The sequence below is a fragment of the Sinohyriopsis cumingii genome, chromosome 11 (genome assembly GCF_028554795.1).
Source record: "Sinohyriopsis cumingii isolate HCF-2022 chromosome 11, ASM2855479v2, whole genome shotgun sequence".
Taxonomy (NCBI): Eukaryota; Metazoa; Mollusca; class Bivalvia; order Unionida; family Unionidae; genus Sinohyriopsis; species Sinohyriopsis cumingii.
Window position 1 is genome coordinate 62,398,467 of NC_142971.1, and position 15,318 is coordinate 62,413,784.

General features: G+C 34.7%; 1 protein-coding gene across 2 annotated transcripts in view; it reads left to right on the top strand.

The window, feature by feature from the left end:
- The first annotated feature begins 787 nt into the window (after positions 1 to 787).
- LOC149788558 (uncharacterized) overlaps positions 788 to 15,318 on the top strand; it is a 104,543-nt gene continuing 90,012 nt past the window's right edge. Inside the window, exon 1 of one of the 2 annotated variants that reach the window (XM_089974593.1) lies at positions 788 to 937. The gene's annotated coding sequence lies outside the window, so the exon portion shown is untranslated. Of the gene's footprint in view, positions 938 to 6,446; positions 6,468 to 15,318 lie in introns of those variants that run through there. The other variant, XM_089974594.1, reaches the window with a different exon arrangement.

The following is a 15,318-nucleotide window of genomic DNA, read 5'->3' on the forward strand; positions in this document are numbered from 1 at the left end:
AATTTAGCATTTGGTGGTGCAGTCAACGATCCAGTATTTCACGTGTTAGTTCTATAACATGTAGATTACCTCTAGCTGGTATTGACAAATTAGTGTAGTCCCAGCAATTCATTTATATTTGGTTCTAAACAAGATAATCTTTCAGTGTGTACGAGAATTTGTTCACATTACTTTGACGTCACTCTAAAACGTTAAGAAAACTGACCGGACAGTAACATAACTAATTGGCTGTCGTATCCTCGGCATTATATAGTAAATTATTTAAAAGTATCGTTGAAACCAACTAACATCTTTCTAAAAGTTTTAATTTATTCCTTTTCATCCTTAAGTATAGGGGCAATGTTAGGGTTATATGCATTTCGTTGATGAAATATTTTTACGATATACCTTCTCGGTGAATTACTGCTTCAGTGCTAATGTCGACTCACTCCTCCCTCTCGTATGTGCCACTAAAATATTCACTTCTATAGACGACTTGAATCGCCTATTGTCGCTGACCTGTTTGAGGTGAAATGCACTTTTACTCTACAGGACAACTGGCGAAAGGGCTTGATATTGGCAATGCTCTAATTTGGAAGTCAGAGCGATTTATAAACGTTTCTTAATAGAACGATTTAAAGAAGTCTGAATATAAGTGAAAATAAAATTTAGCGTCTCATAATATAACAGGTTGTGGATGGGGAAACACGTATCATTATACAACATAATGCTGAATAACTGCTTTACCCAAACCGAGCAGTAACGTCACAATGCCACGTGATACGAATATGTTCATGCCCTTCAAAACCGTAATGTAAAGGTATTGTACGATTCATTGCTCCCTGGAGTGGAAATCCCGTTGAGGTCAGATTACGCTATTTTACAGTGACAGTCATCTCAATTCTCTTGATTTTGATGTAGGCTGCAGTGCTTCTTTTATTTAGCCATCTTTTGTTCGGTAAGTTTCAATTCTTTTCCTGATTTTGACATAAAGCATTGAAATGAAAGTCGTTTCTGGATGAAATGAATTTTCAGTTTTCTTTGCGGTTCCAAATAACATATTAATGAAGAGCGAAAGCCGCGAGAAATGACATATTCTTTGCTTACATCACTTGAGTGAGTCTGGATGATGGATGTTTGCAATAATAGTTCAAGATTATTTTAACTGTATATCGTTGAACAAAAAAAATTGATGACAAAATGATTTCGATCCTAGGTTCATTATTTTAAGAAATTCTTTGATGATTTATTTCTTAGTAGTAAATTCAAATGCTTTATCAATGTACTCTTGTTCACCGCCATTTCAAAGGTCGTAATCAAAGCTGTTCATACTGCTGTACACGTATTGGTAATAATTAGGGCAGTTTTCATTGCGTATATTTAGCTACAAGATACAATATAATATGTGCTAAACTGGACACGGCATCGGCACGTGCTGGCGAATTATGTGCAAAGTGAGATATGAATCAGTTTCCCATTTTTTTGTGCCGTTAACAGTGCGTAAAGTGAAGTTTATTATTGATGTTTGAAACGTTACGCTTCGGTAGACAGTACAGGTGTTACAAAATAAACAGCTACCTACATATAGGTGCCCATACACACGTACTGATATACAGTACTGATAACCAATAATATAGTCTTGGTTTACACGATTCTCTCCCTCTCTCTCTCTCTCTCTCTCTCTCTCATATTATGTTGAGTGCTTTCATATAGGGGAAGTATTGTTCCCAAGCTGGAGGGCTTCTTCCCCGATTCCAGTTACTTCATTAATGTGGGACTTAAATACGTTTATATAATATATAGGGGACTGTGTGCGACGCATTCTTAGTATTGCAAGTCTGGGGGACAGTTCCATAACTTCAGATCCCTGATCAGTCTTTTCTGGCCTTTCGCAACGTATTTGAGCTCGTTACTTAGGCTCTCAGGTCAGGTGCATTTTATATGGAGAAAGTACATTCGGCTGTAAATAAAGTGAGAAAATAATATATTCTTGGTTTAGTTTAATAAGCCTTTTCCACCAAACATATACAGACACACGCGTGTACAAACACCTTATCTCCAGTATATTAGTTAAACAAATTAAATTAATTTAAGACCAATGCACTCTGCCCCAACGCCGCACCTGGTGATTTACTTTTATAAATATTTTCCCTAATCCTACCAACTCTGAGGGCACGTGTGTATGCTATGGGTAACTAACTCTCTCTCTCTCTCTCTCTCTCTCTCTCTCTCTGTGTCTTGTTCGACACCGACCATTTATCGGGTGTGGAGTGACAGAAAATATATGTATTGCCTGAATATTGTATTGGAGTAAGGAGATTGACTATTGGTTCCATATAAAGTAAGGAGATTGACTTCTTTTCACTGAATAGTCAGAATAGGATATACATGGGAAACTGGTTACAGTAAAAATATTTTTCTTAGTAAAGAATATTCTAATTGAAAAGACAGAATTATTATCCACCCATCCTAGAATGTCAATAAGTAGGTTTTGGTTCGTAAGCATATCAAAAGATTTCCTAAAGTGATAGATGATGAGTCCGAAATATTAGTGATAGATGATGAGTTTGATCTTTATTTAACATAAACCCATTGAAAACATTCACAAGATGGCCAATGTTTGATCTTTTTTAAAAAATAATCCCATGAAATATTCACAACATGGCCAATGTTTAATCTTTATTTAATATAATCCATTGGCTACATTCACAAGATGGCATTATGTTTAATTTTTATTTAATATAACCCCTTGACTACATCCACAAGATGGCATTATGTTTAATCTTTATTTAATATAACCCCATGGATCCATTCTCAAGATGGCCTATGTTTTACCTTTAGTTAATATAACCCACGGTGTTATGTATATTTATTTTGTATTGTTTGCTGGCTTTTATCAATGAATATATGTTTTGTATAAATGTATTGTTGTCAAAAATCAAGTTAATTGTGTACCTGACGTGACACTTTTTTTTGTAAATAACATAACACATAGCTAACATTTCTCTATATTTATAGAATAAATATTCAAATCATAATTAATTAGGTAAACCTATTTTCTTCTATCTGAATATTAGATATTTGTTTTTCACTCGGAAAATCCTAAACGTGTTGACAACATTGAATGTTTGAGAAAGGAAACTTACCCTTTATCCTGGCTCTATTATTCTTTCTTAGCTTTTTACATAATGTTGTTTGCTTGAAAAATTATTCATTCTTGAAGCGGAAGAGGACTTATTGTTATGTTAAATCTCTGTAATTACAAATGCTCAATAATATTCTTGGACTAAACATTACATTGGGATTCTAGTAAATTCAGACATTTTTAATTACATTATTGTGATTCATCAAAAGATCTTTAGCACATCGCCACATTTCAGGCCATTACGGCATTAGGACATTCGATGCTACCGGAAAATCAACACATTCAGTATTGGAATTTGTTTGGAACACCACTGTAATTCGGTTGGAACCTCATAGTTTTGTACTTGTAATAAAACCTTTCGGACTATTTGGGATTTACCTCACAATACTTTAAGTTCTTTCTAATTTTTCACTTTTTATTCTAGTGAAATCAATTCTTTGTTGCAATTTACAAAACTTGTTGGGTTTTTGCTCTTTTCTATTGTTTATTTAAAGATCATAGGTTCGTAACCATGGATACATTCACAATAAGGCAATGTCGAATCTCTAACATAGAACTACTACGTCAGCTTGAGTCACCAATTGTCTCGGTATTTGTAAATAGTCAAAGACATGGACCTACAGCAGCATCATCACTTACCTATGGTAGAGTGATATTGGGAAATATTTCTATGTTATATAATCTTAGTGTCACATTTTATTGCATGAAAAAAATAACAGGTGAACTTGACCTTTACAATTTTGATATGCTTTCAACGATTTCTTTAGTTTGTATTGTGAATTGCCACTGTAAAAGCAACACATTAATTGAAAACAGAGAAAGTGGAATGAACGCTTGCTCTGAGTGGAATCTCTTCCTGGGATAGGTCCAGTTAATATTTGTACACGCCCGCTTGCCATTTACCTTCCTTGCATTGGGCCAGTTAATATTTGTATACGCCCGCCTGTCATTTACCAGACTTTGTGGATGGCTTGTACTTTGTAATATCCTTAATAGTAAGACTTGCTGACGACTATGGGTTAATTTCTAATTGGCTGGTGGGGTTTGGACAGTTCTATAAGAATTGACCTTACGCCAGAAGGTAGATCGCTCCGCCTACCGAACACGTGACTTGACAACCTCTTAACCTCCGACAAACATTCTGTGAAAATGGCGGGCGTGATAACATTAAAAGATATACCTATATTTGCCATATGAAACAACACTGAGACAGAGAAAGGAAAGCGAGAGCATTTATCCATCGCTTGCACTTCTCTAAGTTACGTCGGTATGCGGAGAAGCCGCCCCATAGAGAGCTCGCCCCCACGTATCTAGAGAAGTCGCCCCAGAGTGGTTGGAAAAGTCGCCCCAATTGGTTGGAGAAGTCATCCCCAAACTTGTCACCCAAATATCCTTTTTATAACAGAATTAAGTCATCTTTTACGTGATTCATATATATATTTTTATATATACGCGATCACAAAAGAGATATTAACTAAATTAAAGCAATATCATAGTAATATGTATAAGGACGAAATTAAGTCTGTATATAATCTAATCAATGAAGACATTATAGTGATTAAAAAGGATGATAAGTCAAACACTATTATTATTGTCAATCAAGGTGATTATGTTAAAGAAGTTGAACGTTAATTAGAAATTAAATAAAAAATTTCAGCATGCATTAATGAGATCGCTAAAAATAATAATTCCGTATGTGAGGAATTTGATACGTTCCCTCTTAACATACGTACACCTCAAAAATAATAATTCTGTATATGAGGAATTTGATATTTTCCCTCTTAACATACGTACACCTCAATGCTATATAGTACCCAAAACTCATACAAATCCTGACCATAATTTACCTTTAAATTTTTCAGGACGACCCATTATATCAGGTTGTAATTCATATACTGAAAACCTATCCAAATTTATTGATAGTGTTTTACAACCTTTAATGAAATCACTTCCTTCATACATTAAAGATACAACTACTTTCATTAAAAAGTCGAAGTCTAGTCCACATCTATCTGATAATTTCAATCCTGGTATCATTAGATGTAACATCGCTATATACCAACATTCCGCATGCAGATGGTATTAAAGCGTGCAAATATTTTCTTGATAACAATCCTAATAACAGTACACTATCTAGCGAAGATATTTGTAAAATAATAAAAACTTATCTTGGAAAATAATTATTTTCAATTTAATAATACGAATTACATACAGATGATGGGTATTAATATGGCTCCTATATACTCTTCCCTTTCATGGGTGAATTAGAAAAGGATTTTTATTCAAAACGAAAAGTTTAATCCATCTTTTGGTTCAGATTTTAAGATGACATATTTATGATCTGGAAGCATTCAGCAGAAGAACTGAAAAAAATTATTGATCGCCTAAATCATTTTCACCCGACAATGAAGTTTACTTATACTGCATCTAGTACGCATGTTTCATTTTTAGATGTAAATGTAATAAAAAGTATTGATAACACTATCTCTACAAATATTACTAAAATGTATCTAATAATTTGAAGAGCAGAGCAAAAGGACAGATAACACTTATTTTTCGTTAAGTACAGAAGTGGAGTTGATCAAATGGAAAAGTTGAAAAATTGCAAATTTTATAAATTTAATAAGTTATTAAGTTGAAGAAAAAAAAACAGTAAATAAAGCCTTAACCATGCGGCGACATCTCAGAATTACTATATATGATCCTTGGGGCGACTTATCCGGGCGAAGTGGGGCGACTTCCCCGAACCGTTGCGAAATTTGTAAATATATACAATAGCCGAGTCGATATCGACAGAAGCAGCTTGTTGGAGGAAAATGGCGGACGTAAACAGTGCCTGGAGGGGTGTATAATAGCGCTTGCTGATTGGTCAATTGAGCAGAATGATTGACAACTGGCGATAGGTCAATTAAGTAATTTCACATTAGCTGTGCTACTTCACATGAACAGGCATTTTGGAAATAAATTGTATAGTGTGATCTGTCTCGTTGGGGTTTGTTTCGAAATAGACTCGTAATAGTATGTGCATATAAGGAGAGAACTGAGCAATCGGATTCATTCCTATTTTAGAGTCATTCTCATTTCTTGTGTTCGTGCTGGAAGTCTGCATACATGTTTTATGTTGTACTTAGATATTATTTGAGAGAGAAAATAGTTCTTTGGATTGTTCAGTGGAAATTTATTTTGGAACTATTATGAATTACTCATAGGGACCATGTCGTTTTGACAACATCATGATTCTTGGCGGATCAGTACATTTCCGGTTTTGAAATTTATGCAGAACTTGTCATTCTTTTCGACTTTCGAAGTTATCAGGATTATTTCGGATTTACTTCATAATACTGTACGTTCCTTTCACATTTTCTTTTATTACATTGATATAATGTGATAATTGTTAAGTTTTACAAAACTTGTTGACTTTGCTTCTTTCTATTACTTAGTCCGTATAATGACCATAGAGTCGTAACAGTTATCTTCGGTTCTAAATACAAAATTATATCAATATGAAATTGTACCTTATGTTTGGCCGGTTTTCCATTCTGTAAAAAACCTGTGGCAAGGATAACCTACACGATTATGCACTGCATTTGGGTGTGTTGTTAAGCTTGATAGTAAAACAAGCCGAACTTGGTTGGAGAAAACCTTTTTTTGTTTACAGATTGTGAGACGTAATGATGTAAATACAAAACGTATGTTTAATGTTGTGCTATTTCACTTCATGTTGGATGTCTTAGGTTAAAGAATTTTCATTTCCTTCTTTATCGTGCTAATTATTGACAGCATTCTGACATCTTAGATAAATAAACGCTCAAAGAACTTTTAAGGTCGAACATCGCTGGATTTGACAATAGTCATTTGAAAAGTAATCCGTCTAACGAAACTGATTTGACAGTTTTCTCTTCAATACACGAATAACTGAGACCTGCCTTGGTATGGCAGTCAGCTAAAATACGACCATCTTCGCTTGCCAAGGGTCTTATCTGCACAATGTCCGCTAAGCATGTGCCTCGGGTATTTGGCGATTTACTCTTTTTGGATATTATCCCTACACCGATCACCTCAGAGATCACGTTTGTATAATAAGGTTAACAGATTTGTTCCAAATACGGACCCCACTATTTTAATTTTTCATGACTTGCAAAGGTCAATCTAATATATATTTTGATTGCAATATAAACTAATTCTTCGTTAAAAAATTGTGTCAACATGTGTTTTTCAAAAGTGCAAAATTGACTGTGGCTATTAGAGCTCTTCCGTTGTCAAATCTTCAGTTTCGTTGGTGAGTCGTTTTGTACCTTGTTAAGTTGTTTAATATCAGACGTAGATAAATCTTGCATGTAGTCCGCAATACCATAATGCCTAAACAGACGTGATCGGTTTTGAAAAGTACAGGAACTTAGAAAGTATGACCAAGGGTCCTCGATCCACTTTGTCCCACATCAACCGTTGGCAGATGCAGATGACTAAAACGGTATCCGCTGCCCAGCTATCTGATTGGATGCAGCTGAAGGGAACGGATCCAATCAGATCCCATATTACAGTTAAATATGGAGATTGTTGAGAATAAGCATGGAGGCCTTCTTACACAACAACACACGCTGCAAACAAGTTTTTCCGATTTAAACTGTTATTAGTTTTGAATCATACTCTTTGGATGATGTGGAGATTGCCTTATTGCATACACGTTAACTGATTTAGCCTGCTATGGGCGAAATCCTTTACCCACAAGAGGGCACTTGTTCAAAACACTGTTTTCGCTTGATACATTTGCTAATGGTTGATGTGGAACAAAGTGTATCGACGAGCCTCGATGCAGCCGTTTATCATAAATGTCACCATTTTTCCAATCTAAGAATGGAAATGATTTGTTCAAAAAGCTATCTGGCATAAACTGTTCTTTGAAATAATCACTATGTTAGGTTTAAACGACGTTCAAATATTATGTTTAGAATTAAGGGGTACCACCTCTTAATTCATTCAACGAAGTCGTCCGTAGTTCCGTTCTTTTTTGGGAGTGCTCCAAAAGTAGCGACGTGATACATTCGACAAATTCCGTTAGTGACTAATTTAATTTAAAACAAACATACTCGCATATGGCGTACAAACTGATACGAGAGGGAATAAAAAAGAGGCAAATCCGCTTTTTAAGCGGTTCTGAAAAGAAAAAGCGTTTATTAGATAAAATAGATATAACACGGATGAATATATGCGATTAACTAGAAAGATAGAATACAATGAAGTGTGAACTTGGGCTGAGGATAATTCGACATGGTATTTCTAGATTCAGTATTATACAGATGATCTGGCATATACCATTTTGTTTTTGCACGTAACGGCGGCATTCGGACTTGACAAGCGAAGGTGCAAGACAAATCAGCAAGGTTCTTAACATAACTAGATTCTCTGCCGGAAACAACTGCGTGTCAGATGTGGGAATGTTTATACGGACATTTTTTAATCATGATAAGAATTCATGTAAGAGTAATTTCCATTTCTCAGAATTGGTCTTCAAAAACTATGCATAACGCGATGAAAGGTCACACTATTTTAAAATTTCTGTTCAGATTAATAATTATAACTAATTGAAGCAATTTATGCTCAATAAGTTTGAATGAAATGGATATTTCCAAGATGTAACGAATAATTATAATTCAAGTTCTCGTACACCATCCAATTCACCCCATTTCGTAATAGAGCTCCATTGTGTATTTAAGACCGACCCAATAGGCAGTTACTGGGAAAAACTATAGGCAGGACTCCATAATATTTTAGATATTTAACGAGACAATTCTATATTATGACATCAAGCTATTCATTTCAGTAAATTGTCTGTTAATGTTCGTATTTCTTGTTGTTTTTTTATGAAAAGGAAAGGTTTAATTGAATTAATTTTTATCGTCTACTTTTCCGTTTTTTTTTTCCGAACCTCATCCTCCTCATTTTAGGATCCGCCTCAGTGCCAAGGAGCTGAAAAACAGCTGGTGATTAAAAATACACCACCACAACATGTTAATCTAAAATTTCTTGCTTTTGTTATAAATAAACGTAAATAGTAAATACTGAACTTGGTTTGGCCCTAGTAATGCTGAGATAGGATCTGAATTAATTATTTATTTTGTCTGCACCCCTCCTTCTTATTCTTGAATCCACACAAAGGGGATTGTCTCGTCGCTTACAATTTACCAACAAACCATACATGTACTATAGAATCCGGGATTATTTAGTACATATATGATTTGTAGGCAAATTGTAAGCAACAATAAGAGCTCCTGTGGATCCACTATGTGTTAAGTAACTTTTCATATAATTAACGTAAATAATTAACCTAATTTTACGTGAGTGTTGTAAGGACGGGATTGGGATGACCTGTCTGTCGTCTGTCCATGCCCATCGACAATTGGGATGATCTGTCTGTCGTCTGTCAATTTCAATCGACAAAATATTTACTCACATATATGTGAATCTTCTATAAAAAAAATTAAACAATTTAAGTTTACTTCTACAGACACGCAGCCAATATTGGCACTTCTAGAAATTATTTTTTTGGTCGGATTGGAAAATGGATTTCTAATATACAACCGCGAATATATTCACGCTCTGAATATTTATTATTGCTGTTCCAAATTCCAGATTAACGATGTATTGTAGTACCATAATGTTTCGTTTTTCAGGTTTTGATGTAACCTCGTCAACGTGTTGCACCAACGCATCGTAGTACAAAAACCAATTTGTTTTTCCTACATCATGCAACTGGGGCAGCGAGATGTAGATAGGAATGTTAATTTTAGAACTTATTTCTATCGGTCGGTCTTTGCTGGTATTTTAGTGTCGTGTGCCCTAATTATATATTCAAGGAATACACATCTTTATGAATTATATCATTGGCGTCACTCGGGTTGGTGTCACCCAGTGCGGTAGATCATGGTGTCACCCCCATGGTCCTCCTTCTGTAACAGACCATACAGAATCCTTAGTAATGTCATTTTGGTGTCACCCCCTCTGATGGTGTCACCCGGTGCAGTCCTCACCCCCCCACCCCCACCCCCCGCATCCCCCTAGCGACGCCACTGCTGTGCCTGCTAGTCATGTATTTAACTATGATCGGTTATCCGCTTATGAAATGCGACTAGACCGAGCAGTGTGTGCTCTGTAAAATTTGCAATTTTTCATTTTGGTGTCACCCGTCTGAGATGGTGTCACCCGGTGCGGTCCGCACCCCCCGCACCCCCCTAGCGACGCCACTGAATTATATATGGGAGTAATTAAGAGACGGAGAATGGATTTTCATCTGGTAAGAAAGTGTTATGCTTGCTCCAAATCACCAATAGTTCCAAGCCTGTGTGACTTTATTAATACACTGTCACGCCAAAGTAAAGACGCCAGCATATATTTATACAATAATCTAATTACTTTTCACCAGACAAATGTCAGTAACGTGCATTTGAAAGAAGAATTCCCACCGTCTCAGTTTCCACCAACATCCATATTAAATAATTCATTTTGGTCAAACAACCATTATAGAGAGCTACACACGATCGCCATAAAAAGGAAGATTGCTGATTGCCCTAAAGAACTGATAGATTTCTAAGCCATTACCCCAACTGAATTTTGACCAATCGGCTGTTGTTTCGACATTATTTGCTTTATCAATAGAATACAGCAGCATGCATGTTGTGAAAATTGTTGATATTCGGCTGATACACTTAAAATACCCATTTCATATGTACCGGTATGTTGGCAACATTTTTCTTGTCAAAAGTAATTACTTTTAGAAATATCTCATGTCAGTGTATCAATACAGCATGACAATGTATCAATGCAGCAAAACAATGTAGCGATATAACATGACAGTGTATCAATACGGCATGACAATGTATCAATATGGCATGACAATGTATCAATACGGCATGACAATGTATCAATACAGTTTCAGTCTTGAAAATACTTGTGACTTGCGGCAACTGTAACATTGCTTGGCCAGATTAAATAAAATTACACATTTTGACATTATCTGTCTATTCACTTATAAAATGTTCCATTCATAAAGATGTGTGATGGATCATTGTAAAAGAAATCTTTCTGCGCATCGGACTGAAGCCTTGATTAATACAATGTATCACTGTAAACTCAAACACTATTACGATAAAGAGGGCTAAATTACTAAAACGTATCACTGTAAATTCTAACACCGTTACGACATTCAGGGCTAAATTACTAAAATCTATCACTGTAAATTCAAATACTGTTACGACATTCAGGGCTAAATTACTAAAATCTATCACTGTAAATTCAAACACTGTTACGACATTCAGGGCTAAATTACTAAAATCTATCACTGTAAATTCAAACACTGTTACAACATTCAGGGCTAAAGTACTAAAATGCTTCACTGTAAATTCAAACACTTTTACGACATTCAGGGCTAAAGTACTAAAATGCATCAATGTAAATTCAAACACTTTTACGACATTCAGGGCTAAATTACTATTATGGGGGCGCTCACCAGATAATATGTATTTTTGAGAGAGTGACGTATGTAAGGTGAAGTAGTTTGCATTTAAAACATGCACAATGGAGAGAATGTTGGTATACCTCTATGCTACATTAATGTAATGTGGATGATATTTCTTTTGGATATTGTACTTTTGGAAATTTTGCATGATTTAAGCACACTGCTAACTAAAGTGACTGCTCCCTTGTGTTAAAAAATCAGCCTGAATTAGTCTAAAGTACACTATACATAGCAGCTATTAAAATAGGGAAAATGAATTTTGCCAGACTAGACAACACCAGCTTCTGAAAGTGTAATGAATGAATTACCAAATATATAAAATGTAAAAAAGTTATCGGCTCTTTTTTATACAATTTACCTCTGAAGTTCAGGAAGTGAAAATAACCAAGTAGAGCTAGCACTTTTTTGAAAGGTGCACATCTGAAGTAAGGCCAAGCTGTATACTCTATAACCCATAGTACACCCATCAATCATACACCAAAATAAAGGGAATTAAAGGTTCTTTGCATTATACCTAAGATATACAAGGTCTTTTTTAAATAGCCAGTATAACCAGTGAGGAAAGCCGGGGAAATTCTTTTTCTTTAAAATCCTAACCCTATGCAAAATACGAAACTGTAGAGCACCACCTTTAAACAGATATAAAAATGTTTGCAATTATTTTTTTTATTTTCATATAATTATGTATGATGTTCTGAATAAAATGGTACATTCATATTGATGTTAAGCATGAAAATAAGCTAATTATGATTATTTTGCTCTTGCTTACATAATTTGCCATGAGGTATGTTTGAGTGAGTAGTGACCTTAATTATGGGGAAATTAGATGTCTTAGAATATAGGAATAGAGTCAACTCAAATTTAAAACTGTTGCCATAAGTGACAGAAATATATGGTGAAAATGTTTCTTTTCATTTATTTGCAATGAAATAAAAAAATAAACGAAGAGAAAGTGAATTCGCTTCTTCCATATTAAACAATAGGCAAATATTTTACACTTTGACCTTTGATCTATATGAACCTGATGAGTTACCTCCCTTTTCAAATTGTAAAATTCATTGTTGATATCTCAGAAATAATTCTGGCTAATTTCATGTTCCTGTCATTCAGCATAACATTGGTTGCTATGTTTACAAAATGTAATGTGCATTCTTAAAATAGCTCACTTTTTATCATGGGGGGGGGGGGAGGCTGGACTTGTTAGAGACTCTGACACTCATAAATAGTGTTCTGTGGGGGGAAAGGCAGGAGAATTATTAAAAAGGATTGTTTTGATGCTTGCGACTTAAATATTTCGGCCATATAAACATAGTTAAATCATACAAAAATAATACCTATATTCTCTTTATGGGGGCGCTCACCAGATAATATGTATTTTTGAGAGAGTGACGTATGTAAGGTGAAGTAGTTCGCATTTAAAACATGCACAATGGAGAGAATGTTGGCATACCTATATGCTACATTAATGTAATGTGGATGATATTTCTTTTGGATATTGTACTTTTGGAAATTTTACATGATTTAAGCACACTGCTAACTAAACTGACTGCTCCCTTGTGTTAAAAAATCAGCCTGAATTAGTCTAAAGTACACTATACATAGCAGTTATTAAAATAGGGAAAATGAATTTTGCCAGACTAGACAACACCAGCTTCTGAAAGTGCAATGAATGAATTACCAAATATATAAAATGTAAAAAAGTTATCGGCCTTTTTTTATACAATTTACCTCTGAAGTTCAGGAATTGAAAATAACCAAGTAGAGCTAGCACTTTTTTGAAAGGTTCACATCTGAAGTAAGGCCAAGTTGTATACTCTATAACCCATAGTACACCCATCAATCATACACCAAAATAAAGGGAATTAAAGGTTCTTTGCATTATACCTAAGATATACAAGGTCTTTTTTAAATAGCCAGTATAACCAGTGAGGAAAGCCGGGGAAATTCTTTTTCTTTAAAATCCTAACCCTATGCAAAATACGAAACTGTGAAGCGCCACCTTAAATGCATCACTGTAAATTCAAACACTATTACGACATTCAGGGCTAAAGTACTATAATGTATCACTGTAAATTCAAAAACTCTATTACGACATCGAGGACTAAACGTAAAAGTGCAAACCATGTTCATAATGTTAACATATTTAGCATCCAGTCACATCAGATACCTGTGTTAAAACTGAAGTGGTTTTCTTTGGAACATGTTCTCGACAAACAACAAGTAGGTAGATTGAGCATAAGTAATTTTTAACTGAAGCACGCCAGATGTCAAGCGACGTTAAACTTCTGCGTTTGGGAAAGGTAGAAAATGCTTTCTAATATATTTCTTAGTCTGGTTCCCTGCTTTGTATGCTCCTTGCATAGCATTGCGTTATACGATGTCAGGTGAACGCTGACGCCATATTGTGACGTGATCAAAGCAAATGGCCGTATATGGAGAGATCAAACTAATCTAACAGGGGCACATTTATTCCTCTAATATTATGATTCTTGGTGACACAATGTGAACTTTACCAATACTTTCGATTTCAATTATAGCAACAGTTATCTTATGCTTAAGCTTTACCACCAATTACGTTATATAATAATTTTTACAAATATTTTTATTAGTAGGCGACGATTAAAGAAAAGGGTACACACAAAGATATTTTCTTAATATTGCACATTTTACACAGCGTCATCTAAAAAATTCCTAAAAAATTTCTCAATCAATTTCTTGATGAATTTTACATCGAAATTGATATGAGATGATGTACAACAGATAAAATATAACCAAAGATTAGGACGAAAATATAACCCCTCTTTTCCGATAGGTGAGGTTATCCTATGTTTTGAAAATATTGCACACTTCACACCAAATCATCTACACTATTCTTGTTGCAATAAATTCCTGGATCAATTTTACATTGATATTGATAACTTGTTGTATATGATGAAAGATGGTATATGACACCCCTCATATGCCAATGGTTTAGGACCTAAATACCATCTCCTTTATATGACAGAGGGGTGGCGATGGAAACGTTTTCTCAAAAAAGTGTATCTGAGACTACATCATCGGAAAGTTCGATTTGTAATTGATTCCTTGGTCAAATGTACATTGAATGTTGCTAACTTGTTGTGCAAATGAGATTTTAATAAAACATACTTCTGTCTATGCTTCTTTACCTGTTCTGGAGTCATTCTTGTTTGCGATTACCTTTGCCCCTTAGAATAAGCATGGAAGCCAGATGACACTCCGTTTTATAAAACAAAATTAAAGTTATTAATGAAACAACAAACCTTTCTAAAGTCACTAGATATCAAAATTCAATCCAGTTTATACCGAAACAAATTACTGGTTATAATCCAGTGTTTATTTACATACATACATACATTCATGCATACATACATACATACATACATACATACATACATACATACATACATACATACATACATACATACATACTGTACACGTAGTTTTATTTAATGCTTTACCCAGATAACCACCTAAACGCTCCTTCCCAATAACCGCCCACCTTCATAAAAGAGATAGCATTTTGATCTTATTTTTTGGCAATCAAAACCTGTCGTCTGTTGTCTTAAATCAGTTCTGATATAAAAGGTACGAAGGTAATTGAATGCAAATGGAATCTTTTGCAAATTACATAGTGCATTCTGAATGCACAATATTGGACCAA